Source organism: Dermacentor andersoni, chromosome 9 (assembly GCF_023375885.2).
Source record: "Dermacentor andersoni chromosome 9, qqDerAnde1_hic_scaffold, whole genome shotgun sequence".
In the NCBI taxonomy this organism is placed as follows: domain Eukaryota; kingdom Metazoa; phylum Arthropoda; class Arachnida; order Ixodida; family Ixodidae; genus Dermacentor; species Dermacentor andersoni.
Window position 1 is genome coordinate 49,104,412 of NC_092822.1, and position 26,457 is coordinate 49,130,868.

Consider the following 26,457-nt stretch of genomic DNA (forward strand, 5'->3'; position numbering starts at 1 on the left):
GTGTAGTTGAATGGGCCGCATCGGAGTTGGCCCCGAGCGAAATCTTCCTTTTGAATCAATTATGCTGGGTGCTGCGCCTCGTGAGCCTAGTCCCACCAATCACATGCCGTCAGATTGGTGGCGTCACCGCATGAAGGCGCCACCGGTCCAAACTCCTCCCGGCCGCGGTGCCTCAATCGTATTCAAGTATGCCCGCATTTAGGTGCAGCGTAGCAACCAGAATCTCATCCTATTAATCTTCCTGACTTCCCCATTTCGTTTAACTCTCTCTCTCACTCTCTCTCTCTCGCAATTAGGTACCATGTAACCAAAAAAAATTATCATTCCCATTTTTTAAGCTGGTTATGTTTTCTGTTTCTTTGAGAGTACGACAATGACTAAATTGCTGACCACGTACCCGAGCATTCTAGGAGTTCTGGAATAAAGCAACGTTAACCAAGAGCTCAATAGTGCGCACGAGAAGGGACCAAGCAAATATTTTGGCACTGTTCCGCTACCGGTATTAAATACCCCTTTCGATGAAACATCGACAGCCAGCATGTGCCAGTCGTCTTTAGATTTACCGCGATTATTTGTAATTGTCAGGTTGCATACAGCCTGGTGCACTCATTATTTTTGTGCGTGTAAAATGCCAGCTGAAACTCTCATCGTGTTATTAGAAACGTAAACAACCCCTTAACAGAAGAAAATGTCCGACATAAACAAAATGTTTACAACACCTTGAAAGCATGCAAACCTCTAATATATTCCAGTGAGACCGCCTCGCCATATTCGAGTTAACACGATAGGAGTGGTTACGCACTAAGAGTGCTCGTTTAAGAACGTCTCCTGTTCTATCCTCGTGGTATTATTGAATGCATATAACATAATTTACGTTGCTGCCATTGTCTTTACCGGATACATATCTGAAATGATCATGACACGGTTCAAAATTGTATGAAAGATTTTGCACTCGTTGGCCATAAATGATGATGACTTAGTAAAAGGGCCGAGAACATGGCATGCCAAAACTTCAACGGGATTTATTTCATAAGAGTTGCAAGAGCTTTTTGTAGCAATATTCCCTTGCGGCTTGCACTAAAGTCTTTAAGGTGAACGTCGTAGTCTAATAAGGCATAATAAGTTATACAGTTACTGTTGTTTTCGGGAAATATTTAAATGTGGTGCGGTAGTTTAATACTGCACATATTTGTACTTTCACTTTGCACATTGTCGAGGAATAATGTTTGAAACATATACGCGCAGGGAAAGAGCGTTTACCTAGTCAAGTAATCTATCGTAATAAATTCTTCAAGTAATACTAAACCAATATTTCTTGTGTGATGAGAACGGAACATCTCAATTACAAGCACTAGCTGCATGGCTAAAATTTAAGGTCGTCGCAGTCCATGATTCAACGTCACAGGTCATGAATTATCGCAAACTTGAATCTTAGTAAACAGAAATATCGTAAACAAAAATGGCATCCAAAAGAGATATTCCAGCATGACGCCGTTAACTGCTCGCGCTATTTAGCGTCGAAGCCACATTTACGAAAGAATTGGTGAGCACCAGCCATTTGAACCGCCATTTGTAATGGTTTGTGTGATTGAAGCCAGTGCGTAATCGCATATTCGCTTACTAGAGCACGCGCGTTGAACTTGGCGTTAAAAGGTGGATAGGTCAAGTGAATGATTGAAACGTAGTCATGAATCTTATTCTGGTGCAAATGTGAATGCATATTTGCAGCAACAAAAACATTACCTCTGCAGCTTTCGACATCAGTCGTCCTAAGCTACGTAAAATCGCGTTTAAAATGTCTCACATGACAAATTTGAACCGCGACAGAGCATAGTGCCACGCGATTGCCTGCTCGTCCTGCAGCTTCCTGGTCCACTGGTCTGATGTGTAGGCCGAATAGCTCAACAAAGAACTGTACACACATAACGAGCCTGCTAGTACATATAGCTGTCTGTGCTTCTCCAAGAAATGTGCACGTGAAAGGCTTTGTTCTAAGCGGTCTTACGCAATGAACCAACAAACTGCACTTAAATATCCTCTCCACAATAATTAAAAACCTTTTACATTATCATTCGCTTATTAAAGTGCATAACTTTCTACGGCCCTTTCCATTCTTTTTCGTAACCGGAGCATCATGGCTTCAATAGCCCGCCTGATTTTCTCCTGCCAGTGTCGGTTATCGCTTTGAGACTCGAGCAATCTCGCGCCTTGATAGAACTGCGTGTATCGCCGAGTTGCTGCCACTTGTTCAAGAACACTCGGGCGCAGTTGCTATATGCATTGTCCTATGTACGCGTTGAATCATGCATTCTCGCCACTAAAGTCTAGAAAAGACTACCAAGCTTTCGAGGTAGTAAAAAATTTTAATCGTTTTGCCGCTCCACAGCGCAATAGCGTGCCCATCTACCAAATTTAAATCAGGACGTGTTGCCACTTAGTGAAACTCTTCCCCGGAGGCTCGGCTAATTTAGAGGAGCCGATCAAAACCTGTGTATGTGATGCCTGTGAACATAGAAGCTATTCGCAAAATCGAAGGCAAGGTTACAGCGGCTACCCGCCTGATCAAACGCATTACAAACAAGCACACCGGCATGAAGGAGGACAGTGTCATGCGCCTTATAGACTCTTTCGCAATCAGTCACATCACTTATGTGGCTGCCTTCCACAACTGGAATGTCACTGAAAGGGAGAAAATCAACGCCCTTATACGCAAGACTTACAATATTGCCCTTGTCCTACCGGAGTCCACAAGCACTGCTCGTCTGCTATAGCTGGGGGTATACAACACGCTTGAGGAAATCGTGGATGCGCAAAGAAGCTCTAAACTCGAACGCATGTCTCTGACAGCCACGGGCCGGTACCTCCTGCAGAAACTCGGCTTCAACTACCACGTCCAACACGGTCAGAAACAGGTCATTCCACCCGACCTCAGCGACACGCTGATTGTCGCCCCTATACCTCGAAACATGCACCCCGAATTTAATCGGGGCCGACGCCAGGCCCGTGCCAAGACACTGCTGCGCGACTTGGGTGGAAAGAGGACTACGCGCTTTGTAGACGCCGCAGAATACGCACGAGAACACCGGTTCACGGCGATAGTCGTAGACGTTAGCTCCCGGCTTACGCACGCGTGTAGTCTCGCAACGGAATACCCCGAAACAGCGGAAGAGGTAGCGATTGCGCTTGCGCTTACCGACCCCCTCTACGAGGTAGTTTTTAGCGACTCACAATCCGCAGTTCGCAATTACGCGCGGGGGCGCATTTCCTGCGAAGCTCTCCAGATTCTAAGGAAAGCTGGTCGACAGCACTTCGATAACACCGCGATCATATGGTTTCCAGCGCACGTCGCCACCCCCACCGATGAAGGCCTCATTAACTTGAATGAGGTAGCACACCGCTCCGTGCGAGAACTGACCCGCCGCGCAGAATCGGAGACCACCTCTTCGAGTTCGGAACTCCTGGTTCAAAGCCCGCGAGAACGCCTGGTCAGGTACAATGACATCACCAAACACTACCAGCTAGGCAGGCGTTTGCTGCCCCCACCTCACCCTATGCTGGAACGTCGCCAGGCAGTCATCTGGCGACAATTGCAAACACAAACATTCCCCAGTCCGGTGCGATTGCAGCACATTTTCCTCGCGCAATACCCGACTACTCTTTGCAAATTATGTCAGGAAAATAGAGCGACGCTGTCACACATGTTGTGGGAGTGTCGGCTTACATCAGCTACAATGGCAGTAGCTCCGGAGGCTCTTGCGTCGAAGTGGGCCGCCGCTCTGCGCACCTCCAACCTCAAGACACAGGAGTGGGCTGTCCAGCAAGCCCGAGAGGCGGCGACGAGGCAAGGCCTCGACGTTCCCTCATGGGGGACCTGATCCCGGGTCGTCAAATTTGCCGGATTCAAAATAAAGTTGTTTCCATCCATCCATGTCATGCCTGCGGCTTTATCCGAAGTGCATCCGATAATGACATGACACTTAATTCAGAACCTGCTTAGTGTTAGTATTCAAAAAGAAAATATCGTCTTCGCGTGGGTACTGCTTCAGCGGCTTGTGAAAGGCCTAGAAGTATGAGAGTGATTATCGGCCACGCAAAATCCTTATAGTTCCTGTTCAGATGCCGTCGCCTTTCCCATCGAATGTTTACGCGATTTCCTGCACCTTCTACGTCGGATTATGCACTTGGGGGAAAAGGAGGACTAAAATTGCAGGGAATTAGTCTGTCATATGAAGCCAACAAACACTGACACCAAGGTCAACATAGGGGAACGTACTTCTGCTTAACAAATGAAGTAAAGAAGCGAAAAATTAATGGAAATGAACATATAGTATTTTTTTTTTCAGATATTAAGCACAAGTAATTTTCCCCACGCTGTCCTTAGTGTCAGTGTTTGTTGGCTTCTTATGATATGACTAATAAAAATCGGGCCCCTCGGTTAACCCCCTTTCTTCCAATTTATTACATAACGAGGGTCTCGAATCCGGCAACATACATGCCTTCAGGTGCTATGCGTGGGTTTATTGACAGGATGCTTTTATCCAATAAAGATCACGTTATGGTGACGCATGCGGCAAAAAGAATGTTCCACATCCGCCGCCTAGGTTTGTCAGTGGCGGCGCTGGCTAACACTCATAGGGTTCTACAGTGAAACATAAATACCCAAGAAAATAGGATGGGGAAACGGAAACGCGGTAGCACAAATGGTTGACTAGGGCACGCAAAATGCGAAGTTTGTGGGATCGTTCCCCACCTGCGGCAAGTGGTTTCTACAACCACTTTCACATATATTAATTTCTCGTTTCTTTATTTCATTTAATAAGTACGATCAACTTTCTCTATGCTGTCTTTGGCGCCAGGGTTTGTTGTCTTCTCATGATATGATTAATAATCGGGCAACATTGATGCATTCAGTTAGCATGTGGGGGTGTTTTGGCAGGCTGCCTTCACATAAAAAGATCACGTTCTCATGACGCCTGTGGCAGAAAGCATGTTCCACATCCACCGCCTAGGTTTGTGAGCGGCGGCGCTGGCTAACACTCACGGGGTTCTATTATGAAACAAAAATACCCAAGAAAGTGGATGGGGAAATGGCGCAGCGGTATTTCAATTGGTAGAGCATCACACGCCAAATGCGAAGGTTGTCGGATCGTTCCCCACATGCGCCAACTGGTTTTTACATCCGCTTTCATATCCATAAATTTATCGTTTATTTATTTCATTTAATAAGCACAAGTAATTTCCCCTATGTGGTCCTTGGTGTCAGTATTTGTTGGCTTCTTAGGATATGACCAATAAAAATCAGGCCCCTAAGTGAACGCCCTTTCTTCTCGTTTAGAGAATTAGTTTAGAGTTTCATAAGGTACCCTTATAAAATGCCGAGTGTATTTCAACAGGCCGAAGTATACGACGAGCTCGAAGTATGTGCAGAAAACATCTAGAGACATTTCTTACATGGTTGTTTATAATAAGAATAGAATTATTAGATAATGTGATAAGGTGTTGGGATAAGATGCTAAAAATGGTGCATCAAAATGCAAGTCTTTAGAGAGAAGGTGTAATTCGATTTGTCAACGCTAAATTATGGCGTATTGTTTTCCATATTGGGAATACAATAAAAAGAAAGCAGTTAGAAAGCTGCACTACTCTTAGTATGTGGCAAAACAGCGTCTGTTATTTTGTTTTTGATCTCCTTACCTGTTGTATGACAACTATTATGACCAGTGTCAGGGTTGTTCAAACGAACACATGTAGATAAGCATCCAAATCGGGAGGTCACTTGACGAAAGTCAAAGACGGTGGTAGAAAATCCGACGGAGCGACAATTAACCCATCAGCCCTGTACACTACATACGCAAATGACGATACTGACCGTGGGAGGCCAAATGTAACTGATGCAATAGGCTGGTGCCTTCCAAGAAGCAAGCATAAAGAGAAGATGCTAGAAAGGAAGGTTTGCAATGAGGAAGACTTCCCGGCGAAGAAGTCCACGCGGACAGCAGGAAAAGCAGTGTTGTAGTTGAGTTCAAGTGCCTCGGCTCAACGACGCTTACAGAAGGCGACGAAGAAGTAAAATTATCAAAACTGTCTGAAGGCAGGACACCCTTGTGCCTAGAATAATAAGTTCCTAACACTAGAAAGTAGCGCACCTAGCCAAAAACTGAAAGAATCTGTACGAATTATTTCAGAATGCAGAATATTCAAGTGGGAGAATGAGGAAGACGGCGCTGGCTACAGGTGTCAAGCCTTGCAAGAGGCGTCTCCTCTGAACAGACACTAAAAAGTAGAAATATATGAGTTTTGTTAAATATATTACCCATCTACAACACTATAAAACCCACGGTTAGCACGAGAAGACGTTTGGTAAGCCTGAAAAAAAGGCACGATGTAGAAAGTCGGGGAACAACGTTCAGTTCCAAGAGAGCCACACAGTGAACTCGGAAGTTTGAAGAACTTCTACGGAGCCTTAACTACCCAAACACGTAAAAAAAAAAGTACTTCGAAATCCGTGTCACTTATGTACCTACGATGTGAGTTGCGGCGCAATATTGTAAAAGTAAAGAAAGAAACTTTTTGCTCAATCGATTTTTGCGGTAGCTAATGGCTATGGCGTTGGCTTCTCAGCTTGACGCCATTTGTTCCATCCCGGTTTCGGCGGTCCCCTTTCAGTGGGATCTAAATTCAGAAATGCTCCTTTATACTCAGATTTATATGCATGTTGAAGAGCCCCTGGAGGTCTAAATTAATCTGGAATCTTACATCACGGTGTACCTCATAATAATTGTGTGGTTTTAACTATCAGGCGAACACTCAGTAGTGAAAATAGTAACGAAAACGTTTTGAGCAGGTAACGAAAATTGTTTTGAAAGCATCCATTGTCAGACCAAAATGAAACAGTTTCTTTTTAGCGTCCTATAAACGTCTGGAGCCCTCAAAGCGAGACAAGGTTAAATGTGGGGACGGACATACTACGTATCACGACACCGTCTAGAGAAATAAACAAGCCAATAATCGAAGCGCCGGTAAGGTGCCTCTGTCCCATTACGTCGTCTGAAACCCACTGAACAGTCAAGGCATACTACATATTAGGCGTTAGGGGAAGGTTTGCAAATAGTGGTAAACGTCACAACTCGCTAAAATAAAGACGATTTGCGGTGTTTTGTGGTGCAATGGCCAATCCTGGCCAAAGAGCGCCAATAAATGATGTAATGCAGTCAATGAGGCAAAAAAATGACACATCGCATCGTGGTTGGCTATAACAATGTAACGAGGCTATATAGAGGGTGCCAAGAAAGACTAGTAAAATAAATGTATCTGGAATAAAATAGTCACAATGAATTTTCGGATGCGCTATCAACCTTAAGTATATGCTCTGATGGAACGAGATACAAACAAGCGCTTGGTTGAGTTCTGTTGTACAGACACGCCACGACACACTGTTCAGGTAAAGACTAGGTAACGTCTATGCAGCGTCTCATTCCGACGCTCTTGAGAACTGAAAGCGGTCTCTTCCGCAGTTGAAGAGTCACTCCGCGACGTGGTACGACTTCTAGCCGCGTCTTCTTCACGACGACTCTCGAGTCGTGCGCCGCGTTCTTTTGGCGTCTCTTGAGGGCGTTGTCTCTTCCTCGCTTCCTTCTGTCGTTGTTGCGTCTCTTTCGCGCTCTCCAGGACGACTAAATACACTGAGCCGTTTCGCAAGCATTCTCAGATGATCAAAAGCAGGTTGCCTTTATCCCTCAAGAGAAAAGTGTACAACAGCTGCGTCTTACTGGTACTCACGTACGGGGCAGAAACCTGGAGGCTTACTAAAACGGTTCCACTTGAATTGAGGACCACGCAACAAGCAATGGAAAGAAGAATGATAGGTGTAACGTTAAGGGATAAGAAAAGAGCGGATTGGGTGAGGGAACAAACGCGAGTAAATGACATCTTAGTTGAAATCCAGAAAATGCGCATGGGAAGGACAGGTAATGAGGAGGGAAGATCACCGATGGTCATTAAGGATTACGGACTCGATTGCAAGGGAAGGGAAGCGTAGCAGGGGGCGGAAGAAAGATAGGTGGGTGGATGATATTAAGAAGAGGCGCGAGGGATTTGGGTGGTCGGCTGTTTCGGACCGTCCCATGTATTTTCTACCCTTTTCACTGTAAACAAATCCATTGTACATCCGTAACAATATATATAAATGACACTTGTTCAGGAATTGGTTTTAGTATACGGTTGTTTGCCGATAACCTTGTCTTATATAGGAAAATTAGAAAAGAAGATGACGTTGCCCTTCTAGAAAGTGACGTATCATGTGTTGAATATTATCAAGGTGGAGATTGAACATAAATACTAAATAATGCGTTCATGTTACTTTACCACATAAAATAACACAGGCTAACTTCTGAGTATGTCGTAAGCAATAATATAGTGAAGCAAAAATTACAGTATAAGTACTAATGTATGACATTCTCAGCCGATTCTTCATGGAACGCTCACGTTGATACAGTGTTTGGCAATGCTGCAGGGACCCTAAACATAATACAGCGAAATCTGAGGCACGCGCCGCCTTGTTTGAAATCAACTGCTTACCTAAAATACGTTCGACCGGTGTTCGAATAGGCTTCTCCCATGTGCGACCATTGGCAAAAAACACTAAGCGATAAACTCCATAAAATTGAGAATAGAGCATGCAGGTTTGTCTTACGCTGGTACTGGTGAACTGATAGCTGTACCATTACATGAAATGAAATAGGATGGGAAATTATTTGTCCTCGTCGAAAAAATCGCGACTCACACTCTTTTATGAAATATTTCATGCTAAAACCGGCGTTCGAATGAAATAAACTTACAGAGCCCTCGTTATGTCTCTGCAGGTACTGATAATCGTTTCAAGATTTGATAATACCGCAGTAGAACTAATATGTAATCTAATTCATTTTCGTTCGTTCCATTAGCGAATAAAATCGCCTATCAAGTCCGCAAATGAGCTATGTCAATGAAGATCGATGTGCTTATTTTGTAGAGGCCCTTATGTATCGCCTTCGGGCTAATCGAGGTAATCATTGAAGAAAGACTAAAGAATAAAAGTACCTGCATGTGAACAATAAGTGTAATAATTAGGCAATTTGATTATCTATACCAAGAAATTGGATACATGAATCAATGAAAACGCTAAATATTGAAAAACACAAAGAATATTCAGAACCTTGGGAACGAGGAGAAAGAAACTGGAAGTAACTTTATCAGACGCCAGAGAGAGCAAAGGCGAAATCCTGCACGATCAAGAGACATTCATTAAATTACTTGACATTCTAATTCCAATGCGTTGTTACTTCTCATTACTTGTTTTCTCCCACCAAAAGTCATTGGTTCGAGTGCCTTATCTGGCGCTACCTTTTCTAACTGTACCTTAATTAACTTCACCCTAATCAACACCAACGTTCGTGGGTTCGACTCCCACCAAAGGTCGAAGGTTCCACTCCCATCGAAGGTCATAGGGGATTCGAGTGCCTTAATTAACTCTATCCTAATTAACCTTGCCCTTTCTTTTTTGGGGGGTCATGATGAGCGGCATCGGAGCTAGCTGTGGGAGATGACGAACGCGGGAGAAGCGGCACGAGTGCGTGTGTGCGCGAGACAAGCTCGTGTGACTTTCGGTACCGCAGGCCACGTTTTCCAGACCATCGGGGCTATGAGCCACTTGATTTTGCCTTAATAACCAATATTTCACAAGGATAATCGACCCGACATGAGGTAGTACTAAGGATCTAAATTCATTAACTAGGAGCAGGCTGCGTTATTTGTTAGCATATCGTTAATCTGCAATTATTAATACCCCTGTCAAGCGGGCAAGTTAAGTGCACTTACGGGGAAAGCACTTCGGGACCTTGAGTCACACTTTAGGCAACGCGCTTCTTAACGGAAAAACAGAGTGCAGTCGCAGTAAAAAAAAATGGCGACAGACTAAGAGCGCGTTTTTTAAAGATGTAAATTAACGAGAGAAAGCTGCTAAAAAGCGATTGTTTTAAGTAGAATTATACATAAAAACAAACTTCATCTATTTTTCTCAACAAAAAACAAAGATGTTTTTATTATAAGTGTGGTGCAAGTCAGTGCTGGCCAAGACGAATACCTAGCCAATCCAAAACAACACGGCGGCGTGCGGCAGTTGATCCTGCTAGAACAGAATATGAGCGAGTATATATGAGCAAAGACGGCGAGGCGAGTGCGATATTTAGCTACACTGCAAAATGCCACGCACACGGCTCAAAGCACGACCGGCGTGGTCAGCACGCTTTCACACCAAAATAAACACGAACTGGATGAACAAGCCGGCGCCGCAGTGCCGCATCATTCTGGTGCCGTTAGTTGCGTACATGATAAATTCGTTTCTTTAATGTGCTGTTTCGCTTCTCGCTAAGCACAAATTATATTGTTAAAAGCTGCTCAATAACTGAAATGAACTTTTGTGTCCTTTTTCTATGCATTACATTTTGCGTCGTTGAAAGCGTTGGCGGCGAGGCTACGCACTCGGCCAGCAAAGTGCGTTCCGTGAACGTACTCCGACTTGAGTACACTCAACTGAGAGTACACTCCGCAGCGACGTTAAGATTTGGGAAAGTGCACTTAAAAACCGAGTGCACTCGCCGTAAGTGCACTTAACTTGCCCGCTTGAGAGGGGTATAAGTAATCTTTGCAGCAGACACTTTAGGAGGTCTAGATTACGCATAGTTCCATAGAACATGGAAACTCGATGGGTTTGATGTTTGAAGTTGAGCACCAAAAGGCAACACTAAGAAATTAAGACTTATTAAAATGGGGCAGATGTTCTTACTTATCACAAATGACGTCTAATAGTTTCTCTTTAAGGAAAAGCATTCTTGTCGGAGTCAACCCGGTTTTTGTCGTGTCTGGCATATGGCCTCTGGAATAATTTTCTGACATGTTCACGATAAAGTGCATCGCTGAAGTCACAAATATACTTCGCTGTTTACTATACCTCCAGTATTAACGCTTTGCAGTTAAACACAATATTATTAGTAGTAGTAGTACTAATAATATTATTATTAAGGTTTTTATTATTATTGCGTTGTTGTTGAAGCCGCTGTATGCGTTCTTCAAAGGGCAAGCAAGAGTATTAGAAAATGTAGAGCATATCGTTATTGCCAGATAATAGAATGCTAATTGTATGCGAGTGCGGTGCCAATCATCCAAAATTTGTTTTCATGCCTGTGCTAACGACTTCCAAGAAGAAAATTGCCTCGCTTGAAAGCGTTTGAACCGAATTTGTCGAGCGATCAGAAGGGTTTTGCTTGCTTTAGAAAAAGGACAAAGGCGCTGCTCGTCGCTGTCAGCAACTACAGCATCTACAGCTGCAAGACAAGACAACACACACAAGTTACTAGGCGTGGCAGCAGCAGCGAGCGAAATGGCCTTCGCGCTGCGTCTCGCTTCATCACGAACTAAATGTCGAAAGCACAGCGCATTCGAAGCTACCGGCACTCGGCGCACTTCGTAGACATCGCAGATCGCTTTGAAGATATGGGCGCCCGCGCGGCATACGCAGCAGCCGCCGGTAGTGGCAGGCTAAGCCCCAGTTTGACCTCAGCTTAGCTTGAAGGTCAGATTTACGGATCCAGGCGTTTTCTTGGTTTCTACCTCAAGTAGTCGAGCTAGCGCTCTAATAGCAGCTGCATACTATAATGCAAATCTTCGACGTATAATTCAAACCTATATCTTCAATGTTGCTCTTTTATTCAGTGCAACCGGGAATAAAAATTATAATTTACTGTTGCCGTGTTACCCACAGATGGATGAATTATCCTTGTAAGCTCATAAGGAAGTGATCGTGCGCAACGTCCTGCACGAGGACACGTCAATGACAATGCGCCAGTATGAAAGGAGGGTCAGACCCCATTAGCAAAAAGAAAAAATAGCAAAGAGGAGGACAAAACTTAAAAAAAAAAAAGCCTTAGGAAGCTTTCAAAACAGTTCCTACGTGTGGGCAGCGCAACTCGGACGAAAGACAGAACGAAGCACACAATAGGAGCGCAGAGTGTACTCCCGTCTTTCTTTCGTGCGGTTTGCGCTACACCCCCCCCCCCCTCCCCAACATGTTCAATCACCAAATCGCCCAGCTTGCCGTGCTAGAGCTGTCAATGGTTGTGCGAAGTCGCATCGACCTAAGAGGTTCTTGCTGATACCGAAGCGGTTGAAGAACACTGCTCCGATTTGCTCTCTCTTCAGAAAACCATGAAGTATTCGTTGAAAGACTACTAAGATTGCCAGAGTCACTGTGGTAGTTATGACCGATAACATGTATGCATGAGCGTCTAATATTCGGCTCCAACAGCGCAATTCTGCCTGAACGCCATTTGCCATAAGTGACTGCGTCAAAGCATAGCGACACGATGCTCAAAGTGTACACATGTTTCTCTCATTCCGATGCCAGCTACAGTCGGGCAACTCTGCAACGAACGTCTCATGAACAGAATGACCTGTATAACGAATGAATAGCTCTGTCCCTCTTCTTGTATGAGCTGTGTGCTGCGCGACATTTACCAGCAAGCGACGTGTAGAACGGAGGATTGCGGAGGCCCCAAGCACTACGATGTAAAGCCGTTCGACTTCATTATACTTCATTGACATGACTGGCACGTATACGTCAAGTGTCACATAGCACAAGCTAGAGCAATTGTGTACGCTTTAGCTTCCTATCAGCCACTAGTAATAATTACTTCCTTTCTTGTGTCACGAGCGAGAGCGTATCAACTTGTCCCATTCTCGCCAAGTGGCAGCGAAAGCTTTGGGATGCTGTGTTAAACTGCACTTCGCCTTGGGGTCGGCTCTCATTCCTCAGTAATTCCCTAGTAGTAGAACTCTACGAACCCTCTGTGAGACATTGTACCACCTTCGGGATCGACTCAGGTTTTACCGTTTCTTTCTGGAGTAAGAAATTCATCGAGGATTACTGTACTCCCTAAAGCGAAATCTATACGCGTTTTCATTTCGCGGTCTATTGGCTGCCGCAGACAGTCTGTTTCGTGTGCCACATTGCAGACAGAGGGAAGTGTGGCGTGACTACCTCGCTAAACAAGAGATCGCGAGAGGCAGCGCTTGGTTGAGGCATGCACGCCCAGCGGCCGCCGCAGACAGACGTCCGCTCACGCAGCGCTTTGTTTTCATATATCGTATCGCTGGACACGCTCTCGGCTTCCATCGCTGAACAGACGATGGGGTGCTACTCAGGCCCCATCTCGTAGCGATCGTCGCCGCAGAGCCCGTCTTTCGCGGCACTGCGGTTTTCTTCTCACGCCGCTTTTGCCGTACCCTCCGTCATCGCTTTCCGCCCCATGGTTTCACTGCACCCTCCTCCTCCACTTTCTTCCTCGCTCTCTCGTTGCTGTCGCCGTCTTTGATGCCCCGTTGCACTTGGCGTTCACTCGTTCATCCTTCGCTGTTGCCTTCCGCTCGGTTACGCTGACGCTCAACATAAGACCGGACGCTTAAGAGCTGCGCATAGAAGTTACGGACAAAGAATGGAGACGTACGTCTCCCTATTTTTGGTTCTTGAGCTGCTACGCCGGTACCACAGATTTCCGTTTTGTCTTAGAATCTAGCCAAACCTTCACTCATGCTTCATTTCATACAGCTGAGCACGACCAGAGCCGTCGGTGGCGGCAGGTCTGAACGTGCCGGTGCGTTTGCGGTCGCCATCGATGCACAATAAACAGTCATGCCTGGACGCAACCACAGCTGGAATGCGCGAGGAAGGAAAATATGCCCTCAAAGGAAAACTGATGCACTGGTTAGACGGGAAAAGGACGAGTACAAATATCAGTGCTCGCCTTCGTAGCCCCAGCTTCGGAGCTGGTACAGCTGTGGAGGCGAAGAGAGGCAATTCTCATGGGACAAAAACCTCTTGCGTATGAACAGCTCCCATATTAATGTTAGAAGTGCTAGATCATTTCAAAGCAGCGTCAGAAATGTGCAGTGCTTTGCGATTGAAACGCAGTACACGAAGCGCACGGGTGTCACTGTCTCCTTTTTTTTTTCCACAAGTGAGCACTAGCTGATCGCCGTGGGAACAAGTGTAGTCGCAATGCGTAATGAAGCTTCTCGCTTTCACTCCATACCACGATGCAAGACCTCGGTCTCCCCAGGGCTTACAGTCGGCGGAAAAATTGCCCGCGCCTTTGCGCTTCGACTATCGCGTTTCAATTGCTGAGCACTGTACGTATGGTTGCCTAGGGAGCGCGTCGTTGCCAGTCTTTCCGCCGTTGCACCTGGTGAGGCGGCGATGAAAAAGGACTAAAGGAAATGGCATAAGTCGCAGCAGTGATGTATCAGTAACTGTCCGGACACCTGGAAGACGGGCTTCGCATATCTACTTTGCAAATGCATCATGATACGACACTAGATACACGGGCTAACAAGTAGTTGTGATCCAGATACATGATACTACCGCAAGTACTGTATCCAATACGATAGTTTTGATTTGTATCTTAAGATACGATGGCCACTTTATTATTACAGATGTATGCAATGCAGCAGCAAACGCAGATGCAGAAAAATATTTTCTTTAAAATTTGTTAACTCCGACCAACCTTATTTCACATGAATGAAATGCCAGTTAGTATATTAACATATATGTGTTTCTGGCTAAAAGTACGATGTTTTCATTCAGCAACAATTTATTGCGATTTCTTTAGTACCTTAACATGGAAGCTCTATATGCACTGCGCTATCATCGGTTCTTGCTTGTCGTTTTTGTAATTGACTGGTGTCGCTGCTCTACTTGCAGGTCAGCAAGAGGGTCACCATCTAATAAACGAACATCAATAAGAAGCATGTGCACCATGGCCCAAATACCCCTGCGGAGTTTTACCTTGTCCGTTAAAGTATTACCGTTCATTCATGTAACGTAGTCCAAGAAATTGCTTTTGGTGCTTGCGAGCAAGAACGATGTACACAAGATAGCAGCCTTAAGCCAACTCTCCCCGAAGCAGCACCGTATCAACACCTTTGTTTGAACAGCGAAACTTACATCTACGAGATCCTTCAAATCGCTAATGTGTGAAAGCCAATAGACGCAAGGCAACTGCATTCTTCAGACTTAGTAACAAAGCACTACGATAGATACGTCACTGTAGGGGCATCAGAATTTGCACTAAAGGTGCCACACGCATTGGTGCTGGGGGTGGTGGCGATAAACTTTATTGAAAGGGGAAGGGTAAAGAGGGACGTGGCTGAGGGTTAGGGCTCAAGTAAGGCCCTGGGCCTGCTTGGCCTATTCCACCCAGTTCACCACCAACGCATTGGCGTTGGCAGCACAGTAGGGCGGCTACGACGAAGTATTATGGCAAAGAGGCAACTTTAGAAAAAGAAATACATTAAGGAAAGAAGCGGTCGGCTGCCGCACCGACATTCGCGCGCTTGTTTTCGTCGATAGGGTGTGAGCGCCACCGCGTGACTCCGCTCCCCCAATAGCGCCGCGCAGACCTCGTCGCCTGCCCTCGCTGGAGGGCTGTGATGCAAAGATGAAATAATGTTGCTCCCCTTAGTTTTATTGAGGGGGCTTAGGGGCAGCCGGGTCACCTTGAGAATCAGAGTTCAGCCAGGCTTTATATTTCGCACGGTAATGTTGCGATAGCCGGTATCCTGTATCTTAAGATACACGATATATGCTTTCATATACCGGAAATACAGATACTGATACACGTTTTCCCAGCCGTGTCATGACACAGATACAAGATACCCAAAGAGTATCTATGGTTGTATCTAGGATACATGTATCCTCGATAATGCCTAGCACCGGCCCAGAAACGCGACATATTTGATCAGATTGGGCTACACCTGGTATTTTATTTCTGTAACACGAAAGAGAAAGAACGACGGACCATATTAAATTTACGTAGCTGAGCCAGGCCCGGCCGTCACATGCCGTTAGATTCGTGGTGCCGACGCATGAAGACGCCCCTGCTCCGAACTCATCCAACGCCGTGTGCCTATAGCGTACTCTAAGTGCGCCCATAGTTAAGCATCGTATAACCAATCAAAATTGCTTCATTCTTGTTTCTTAAGCAGGTTATCTGTTCTGAGCCTCTAGGGAGCACAACAATGGTTAAACAAGTGCTGACCGCGCAACCCAGTAACTTTCAGCCCGCATGTGCCAGTAGTGTCGAGATTGTCCACCCCTCCTTGTAATTATTACGTAACGTACATTGCGTGCGTGCGTGCGTATGTGTATGTATGTGTGCTGAGGCAAAGCCTCGGAATGCTATTAGAAACGCCAGCAACACCTAAACGCAATAAAATGTGTGACATACACCTACCGTTTACCGCGCAGTGAAAGCTTGCAAAGGTCTTATCTAGGCCCGCAAGACCACCTCGACACCTGGTGACATTCGATTAAGCTCGAGAGGAACGGAGACCCGCTCACAACGCTCGTTTGTGAAAATCTTCTGTTCTTTGCCACCATGTTCAAATGTTCAAAAATGGATGAAGCATTTGGTGCTCGTTTATCATAAATGATGATAACTAAGAAAAAAGTTGCGACAACCTAGCGTACTAAAACATGAACAATTTTTATTTCATGACAGTTGCAAAAGCTTTGTTGTAGCAGTATTCCCTTGAGTCACGTATTATTTTGCGATATTTTGCTTCTATAGCGCAACTATCTTTACTTTGCGCATTTTCGAGCAAGAATGTTTGAAACACACAAAGGCGCGCGCGCGAGAGAGAGAGAGAGAGAGATGGGAAGAAGGAAAGGCAAGGAGGTTAACCAGACTGACTCCAGTTTGCTACCCTACACGTGGGGAGGGGAATAGAGAATTAAAAAGAGAGAGAGAAAACGAGAGTCTGTACCGCACTTTCACAGTGCCCGCAGGGAATGAGCATTAGCCTAGTAATCTAATATTATCATAAGAAATTCTACAGGTATTACTGAACGACTATTTTTCGTGGGATGACAAGAGAACATCACAATTACAATCACCATCCGCTTGGCTAAATTTTAAGGTCGTCTCAGGCAATAATTATCCTTGGAAATAAAATGTCAGAGTTCTTGAATGATTGCAAGCTAGAATGCGTTGTACACCCAAATGTAGTAAACGGAAATGGGATCCAAAAGAGATATTCTAGCGTGGGGCTGAAGTATCTAGTGCCGATGTCATATTTACGAGGGAATCGACGAGCAACCTGCATGACCCGTTTAACATAGGAAAATGCTAGCCCACACATAAAGTATTCAAACCACCAGTTGTATACATTCGCGTGACTGACCCCAGTCTATTGTCGCATATTCGCTGATTAGAGATCGCGTGTTGAAATCGGCGCTAAAAGGGCGAAAATACAGAGGGAATGACTGAAACATATTCACATATATTATTCTTGCGCAACAGTGAATGCGTCTTTGAACCAATAAAACATAACTCCAACAGGTTTCGGCATCGATCGGGATAAGCTAACTAAAATAGCATTTAAAATGTCCCCTATTACAATTTCAATGGTGATAGAGCATAGGGGCAGGTGATTGATCGCTCGCAGCGCAGCTTCCTGGTTCACTGGTTTGAGGTGTATTATATGCGTGCATGGCAGCAGCAGGTGCATAAACCGGAGCTTTCTTGTCGAACCCTCCCGTATCTTGCAGGCAGTGCCCTGCTGAATAGCTCAACACAGGACTAACGAGTCTGCTATTACATATAGCGATCTGTGTTACCACTAGAAACGCACCGGTGGAAGGCTTCGTTCTCCACGGTGTTATGCAGTGAAACAACAGACAGCACCTAAATATCGTCTCCAAAACAGTTGTACACCTTCCATGTCATTTTTCCCTTATTAAAGCGCATAGCTTTCTAAGGCCCTTTCTCCCAATTCCGGGATCTGAGTGGACGGCATAAACAGCATGCCTGATTTTCTCCTGCCAATGTCAGTCGTCGCTTTCAGAGGCGAGCTATCTCGCGCTTCATGAGAACTCCATGTATCGCCGAGTTGCCGCTTGTGCAAGAACGCTTGGGCGCAGGTCCTATTTGTATCATGTATTCTAACCGTCGACCTTCAGCATTAACACCATCATTGTAGTAAGCTAAAGTGTCAGCCACTTAAATCCAGAAAAACAACTATGCCTTGGAAACAGTACAAAAGTATGTATATTTGTGTTGCAGCTGAGCGCGACAACATGCCAGTCCACCTAATGTAACTGACGATGAGTTGCCCCCTACAGAAACCCTTCTCCGAAGGCACGGCTTACCTCGAGGAGCTTATCAAAATCTGCGTCTCTGATTTGTGCGGCGTTATTCGAAAAGCACCTCAAAATGACATGACAGTTAAAGGGACACTGTCAGGAGTGACAAGAGCAAACCACGAAACAAGGCGAAAAAGTGATACCACGATTGCAGGCACGCAAGAAGAGATGGGGAAAAAAAGGAAGAGGGAGTGAAGCAAGCGCGTGGAGCGGTGATCTTGGAGAAGGGGCGCGCGCAGAGAAGGACGCGGTGGCCAGGGTGCAGCGTTTCAGGAGAGGACGGCCGGAGAGCACCACTCTGGGTCCTGCTCCAGTACCTAGGCGATGCAGCGACGTCCCACCCGAGTACCAGGCTCGGCGAGCAGATGACCGACTCCCCCAGAACTACCGCAGGCCCGGACCTATCTACCACGACACGTCAGCGTTCACGCGGCTGCAGGTAGACGCGCGAAGTCTGGCTGCAGCCAGTCACCGTCCCGTCTAGGGAACTAATCTGGGACGGCGCCCACCAGGAGCGCCAGCCTGCACGAGTCCCGCTCTGCCGGAGCACGACAGCTCCTCAGCGACTGCGCGTTCATCACGTCCCCTTCGCATCCGCGGCGCCGAACACCAGCGACGATTGAAGACGACCGGATTGCGACGACGGACCACAGACCGGGGGACGCCGATATCTGCCCCTAACAGAACCGGTACTGTAAGCGCCCCTACGATAGCATATAAACGATCGCCGCACAGACGTTGGTTAACGCGGTAGTGCGAGTGTGGGATAGCAAGGGATGACGCAGTCCGTGTGCAATAAGTGTTGAATGTTACCGTGTGCTACTGTTGTTAAAATTCCATATCGAGTGTATGTTGTGTGTGCTGCACGTTGCGTTAATGCGTTCATTCTGCCTGCTCAAGCAAGCGTGCCAGACGTTAAAGTATGCGTGACAGACATTAAAGGAAAATAACAAGTAAATCAGTGCCGCTTAAATACCACTCCAGATACCTCGGAACGCTTGTTTTTTGCAAATAAAGGACTTCGTTTAGGAGAAAATTGCATTTGAAGCTTCCGAATACCTTTTAAGAAATTCAAATCTCCCGCCACTGAACCGGGAGGGTGGTGAGGTTGCATACGTCATCACTACCCTTTGCTGCATTCGGGGAGTAAAATTGCACCCGACAGACGGCGGCAACGAGACAGCGGTACATTGGCCACTTCAGCTGCTTCCTGCTCAAGTGGTATAGAACGTTCGGGCAGCCGACATGAGTTGAATTCCCTGCTTTACTTGCACTTTGTGCGAGTTTCGTGATTCAAACAAAACAGCGCAGCACTACGCTATAACGAAACTGCTGAAAAGCGAAACCATTGGCGGCACGGAGGCGAACGAAAACCAAACCTTTCCACGGCCCGCGTCATTGTCAAGGGCAATTTCAATGAGTTCTATTTTCTAAAGATGGAATAGAACTGGATAAGCAGCATTTCATTTCGTTCTATAATATAATACAAGGATGTTTTCTTGCAACTAGTGTTTGAGTACTTGTGCGGAATTCGCCTGAGGAGTACTTTTGTCATAAGGACAGTGTTTAAACGTCCTGGGGGAGTCTCTAGTCATGTCCTGCATTTACCTCTGTTTCTCCATTATTAAGGCCCTGTTCGCGATAATATTGGTGCCTTAGAGATTGTGAAGCACTAATCTATCACTTTAGCTTGACTTAATATTTGCCTTTAGAGTCCCTTTCAGGCAGAAGATGCTTACCTTTTATTATTCAAAGAGGAAACTCCTATTTGCGCGATTACGGGCAGATAAGATTTAGAGAGACGTCTTGCATGGTTGTGCATTATCAGAATAGCATTATTAGATCATGTGATAGGAGTCTTGCGATAGCATGATAGGAATTATCCACCAAAGGCAAGTCCTTTATTCCCTTTAACATCGCTAATACAATCAAAAAAGCAGTTAGGAAGCTGCATTGCTCTTACCTTCTACAAAAATTGTAGGAAAACAGCGTCTGCTGTTTTGTTTTTGATTTTCTGACCTGTTGCGTGCCAACTATTGTGACTGAGTCGAGGTCAGGAATGTTCAAACGTATAGATGTAGATAATCATCAATATTGAGAACTCACTTCACAAAAGTGAAAGAGTGTGATAGACAATCCGATGGAGCGACAAATAACTCATCAGTCCTGTACACTGCATACGCAAATGACGGTGCCCATTGTGCGATGCCAAATGAAACTGATGCAACTAGGCTGGTGCCTTCCAAGAAACAAGCATTCAGAGAAGATGCAAGAGAGGAAGCACTGCAATGAGAGTGACGTTTCGGCGAATACGTCCACAAGGACGGCAGGAAAAGCGTTGTGGTAGTTGAGCTCAAGTGCCTCGGCTCAACAATGCTTAAAGAAGGCGTCGCAGAAGGACAATGACCAAAACTTTAGAAAGGTACGACGCCCTTGCGCCTGAAATTAAAAGTTCCTAAGGCTGGAATCTAGATCAGCTAGGCAGAAACTAAAATATCTCTAAAAATAATTTAAGAATGCAGAACATTCAAGCGGGAGAAAGAGGAATACGGCGCTGGATACAGGAGCATAACCTTGCAAAAGACGCATACTGTGAGGAGACCCTAAAAAGGATTTTTTGAGTCGCGTTAACTCATTAACCATCCAAAACACTGTAAAATCCACTACTGCCATCAGAAGAGGTTTGGTAAGCCTGAAAGAAAGGCGCAAGGTCCAAAGTCGGGGGTAACGTGCAGCTTTCAACTTCGCGCTCCAACTCACAGTGACGTAACGGTTTTTGACGGTGTCTGATCAGTAGGTCTAGCTAACTTCGTTATCATTGATGATGGAGTGAATTCAGTTCCAAGAGAGTGATACAATATACTCATGATTTTCAAGAACTATTACTGAAGCCCAACGACCCCAATTCGAAAAAAAAGGAAAACACTTTGAAATCTGCGTCAATTTTGTACCTAGGATGCTGGTTTTGCTGCAAAATTCTTTAAAACAAAACTTTCAGCTCTATTACCGCGGTATCTTAGTGGCTATGGCATTGCGCTTCTGAGCTTGACATCATGGGTTCCATCCATGTCTCGGCGCCCTCATTTCAATAGGGCCTAAATGCAAAAATACTCGTATATACTCAGATTTATTTGCACGTTATAGAGCCCTTGGAGGTATAATTTAAACCGGAGTCGCACACTACGGCGTAGATCGCAATAAAACTTTTTAATGGGCATGTAAACATCAACTACAGATTTTTTAAACGAATCTATTCCTTGCAAAGCAAAGAAGGTGGTTTTGAAAGGTATAATAATTGGTCTACCCGCGAAACAAGCTTAAACGTGGGGGCGGGCATATTATGTATCTCTACACTTTCAAGAAGAATTTAAGGCCTGACGTACCGCAAAACGAGTTTTTGTGCTCGTGTTCTTGAGAAAAGTCGCCACTTGTACTAGACAGGCCACTTCCATGGCAGCAGGTACCATATCAAGTAGCAACCCAGTGTGAATTGTGATGCAAATGCAACCCGCAAACACAGCTCACAACGGTAAGCTAAGCCGTCGATCACCAGCATTTTTATTCTAGATGTTATTTTGCAGTGCACGATAACGTTTTCATATTTTAATACATGTAGAAAGGGGAAGATAAAAAATCATTTCGCCGACTTTGTATGAATAATGCATAAAATACATACTACTGGGTATGTATCCATGGGACTGCTGGGTGTGTGCTACAGAGCATGTGCAAAGGATATCTGCCGCCCTTATATAGACTGTTCTTATTCAACATAGGCCCCTGCAAGTGTCACGTCACACCTAAACGGCGACATTCACGTAATGCGTTTTTTCGTTCTTTTTGCGAATGGGCGTTGACGTTACCTCTTTTTTTTTTCGGCTATTAAAAAGCACGTTCTTGCCAAATGCGATCTTCAACCTCACGCCGGTGCTCTTTAAGGACTTTGACTGGCCGATATTGACCTAAGAGGCGTTCGCTGATACCGAAGCGGTTCAAGAATACTGCTCTGATTTTCTTGCTATTTATACAACGACGAAGTACTTATTAGAAGACTACTAATATCATCAGAGTCAATGCGGTGGTTATGACCGATAACACTTCCGCGTGTGCATTAACATTCGGCTCCAATAGCGGTCACGATGGTGCTGCACGGAGCATAGGTGTGTGCATCAAATTTCTGGCGCCGCAAGCATAGCAACACGATGTTCAAATTGTACACACGTTTGCGTCATGCCGACGCCAAGCACAGGCGAGCACCTCTGCAACGAACGTCTCTTGAACAGAATGACCTGCAAATCGAATGGATAACTACGTCCCTGTTCACGTTCGAGCTGTGTGCGTCGCAAGCTTTACAATAAAGCGACGCGTACAACGAATAATCCGGAGGCCCAAAAACTACGTTATGAAGCCGATCGACTTTATTATACTTCGTTTTCATGACTGGCGCGTATACGTCAAGTCCCACATAGCACAATCTAGAGCACTTGTGTGCGCTTTAGATTCATATCGGACACTAGAATTACTTCCTTTCTTCCGTTACGAGCGAGATCGTGTCAGTTTGTACCATTCTCACCTCTGGGCAGTGAACGCTTTGGGACGCTGCGTTAAACTGCACCCCGCCTTCAAGGTCGGGTCTCATGCCCCAGTCATTCGCTCCTAGCAAAATACTACGTAGCCGCTGCGAGATATTGTACTTCCTTGGGTGCGGCCCAGATTGTACTGTTTATTTCTGCAGTAAGAAATTCACCGACGATTACTATACTGCGTAAATTGAACTCTACACGCATTTTCATTTCGCGATCTCTTGGCTGGCGCGGGCAACCTGTCCTGCGTGGCACATTGCAAACAGAGCGAAGTGTGCCGTCACTACCTCGCTAATCGGGAGGTCGCCAGAGGCAGCGCCTGGGTGACGCATGCGCGCCATTCCCAGCAGCCGCCGCAGACAAACTTCCGCTCTTGCAGAGCTTTGTTTCTATGTACCGTATCGAAGGACACGCTCTCCGCAGGCCACCGCTGAACAGACGACGGCGGGCTACTCTGGCGCTACCTCGAACGGTCGTCGCCGAGCTCGTTTTGCACTTCACTACGCTTTTCTTCTCCCGCCGCTTTCCCCATACTCTCCCCCATTGCTTTCCGCGTCATGTTTTATCTGCACCACCCTCTTCGTCCTCTATTCGCTATAGCCGCCTTTCACGCCCCGCTGCACTTCGTGTTCGCTCTTTCATCTTTCGCTGTGCTCGTTCGCTCGGTTACGCTGCCGCTCAACACACGAACGGACGCCTAAGACCTCTGCACTAAAGTTATGGACAAAGATATGAGACGTACGTCTCCCTCTTTTGTTTCCTGTTATGACTGCTACCTGGCAGGTACGGCGTCTGGCCGGACGGCCAGGAGCATAATAACGCTCATACAAGAACGGGAACACTGCGCCCAATTATACAGTGACAGCCATTTTCTATACGTTCTGATGCGGACATGACAGGTGTGATGACGTTAGTCTCACGTCACGGTGAACGCGGTTTTCCCCTCTTCGTTTTTACTTTCGCTTTGCACCACAGCTGGTTCAGCTTCTTCTGGTAGCGTCGGCACACCAAGTGGTTGGTCTTGCGAAGGTTGTGCCGGCACAGGACTGTATGGAGCGCGGGCTTGATCCATGTGACGCTGAAGCTCTCCTTCTGTCGTTTCAATGGTGATCATTCGGGATCCTCTTGTTTCTTTCACTGTGGCTGCAACCCACCTTTCTCGCTCTCCAAAGTTACGAGCCCAAACAGGAGTGCCAGGGTTCGTCTTGCTTTCTTATCTGCCTGTGGACAGATAGGAAAGGTTACGGTTAATGGAAGGCAGGTGCCTAACCAAGAACGAATCTGATATCCAAAAAGACGTCGAAACGGTGATCGTCCATCATTCAGGAGCGTTCTACGAAAACTAAAGAGCAGTGTAGCCAATCGCTCAGACAATTCACCTGACCGAACCTTCTTGAGGCCATTTTGAGCGTCCGCACAGCGGGTTCCGAGAGCCCGTTCGATTGGGGGTGATATGGTGCCGTACTAAAATGCTTTGTTATTTTCTGTCAGAAATTTCGTGAAAGTCTCTGACATGAACTGAGTTCCGTTGTGTCTCACAATGGTTCTTGGTATGCCCTGCCTGCAGAAGATTTCACGCAAGCATGTAATTGCCGATTGCGCTGTGGCATGACGTAATGGAATTGCTTCGATCCATTTCGAATGTGAATCTATGGCCACTAGGATAACGATGTTATTCACTGGACCAGCATAATTCAAATTTATAACTCACTCTTTCGCGCCAAGTATGGCTCCAACCGCAGATCGGGTGTTTGCGCTCCTTTGGCCAACCATGAAGCGCGTAGGACTTGACATTTCTAAGTACCTGATCTTTCTCGGTCAACTGTCTCATTGCTTGCGAAGAAAGGGGCGTGTCAGCCAGCGGCTGCAGCGAGTGCAAGTGTAGCTCCTCTGATGTGTGCTCGGTGGTTTCTAGAGTAATAAACTGAGTGCGTCTGCATACAGGTTGTCCGAGCCAGCTTTGCACTCTATCTTGTACTCGTACGTTCCCAGCCGCAAGGACCAACGCTGAAGTCTTCCGGCAGGCATAATGGGCGTGGGACGATCTTCGCGGAATAGACCCACCAGCGGCTTGTCATCTGTGATCAAGGTGAATGTTCTGCCCGGTAGGTAGTCCCGAAACTTCGATACCTCGAACACTAGGGCCAATGCTTCACGCTCAAGTTGTGACTAGTTCCTTTCCTGTCTGGCAAGTCTTCCAGAACGAAAACATATAGGCTTGTCAGCATTGCGAAAGCGATGGGCAGTACCGCTCAGATTCCGTTCGGTGACGCATCGCACTCCAAGCGCAGTGTCAGTGAGGGATCGAAGTCAGTAAACATTTTGGCATTGCATAAAGCGTTTTCTGATTTCTGAAACGCTTCCCGTTGTTGAGAGCCCCAATTCCAGCGAGATTCTTTCGCCAGCGAATCTTAGAGCGGGGATAGCAGACTGGCCACATTGGGAAGGAACTTGCTGAAACACGTGAGAAGGCCCAACTAGGAAGGCAGTTCACTCACGTTCTTGGGTGTTGGCGCCTTCAAGATAGCGTCCATGTTCTTCTCCAGAGGGTGCAGCCTCCCCGTGCTAATCTTGTGGCCAAGGTACGAGACCTCAGGCATCCTGAAGGTGCACTTGTCCTTCCTTAACTTGACGCCGTACTCTAGAAAGAGCTGGAGAACTGCCTTGAGATTCTTTCTTCCGTCTTTCCCCTTCTCGGCAACCAGATTGTCGTTCAAGTACGCCTGGACACCACGTGATTGCCTGCTTTCCGCGCAGGTTCCTGGTCCACTGGTTGGATGTGTTAGCCGAATAGCTCAACACAGGACTGCACGCACACATCGAGCCTGCTAGTACATATAGCAGTCTGTGCTACACCAAGAAATGGGCCGGTGAACGGCTTTGTTTTAAGCGGTGTTACGCAATGAAACAACAAACTGCACTAAAATATCATCTCCGCAAAAATTCAAAACCTACTACATTATCATTCCTTTAACAAAGCGCATAGCTTTCTATGCCCGATTCCATTCTTTTTCGTAATCTGAGTATCATGGCCTCAACACAACGCCTGATTTTCTCCTGCTAACGTCACTTATCTCGCGCCTTCTTAGAATTGCGTTTATCGCCGAGTTGCTGCCACTTACCCAAGGACACTCGGGCGCAGTTGCTGTGTGCATTGTCCTGTGTACGAAATGAATCATGCATTCTTGCCACTAAAGTCCAGAAAAAAACAACCATGCCTTCGAAATATTACAGAAATTAAATACTTGTGCCGCTGCACAGTGCAACAACATGCAAGTTCGTCAAATGCAAATCAGGATGCATTGCTGCTTTCGCGAATCCTTCCCCGAAGGCTCGGCTCACTAAGAGGAGGCGATCAAAATCTGCGTCTCTGATACCTTGGACTTTATCCGAAGTGCATCTCAACATGACATGACACCTAATTCAGATGATGCTTACTTTTAGTGTTGAAAAAGAAAATATCATCGCGCGGTTAATGCTTCAGCGACTTGTGAGTGGCCAAGAAGTGTGGGACTGATTATGGGGAACACAATATCCTTCTAGTTGCTGTTCACATGCCGTCGCCTTTCACATTAAACGTTTGGGCAATTTCCTGCACTTTCTACGTCGGGTTCTGCACTTGGGGGAAAAGGGCGGATTTTGAAA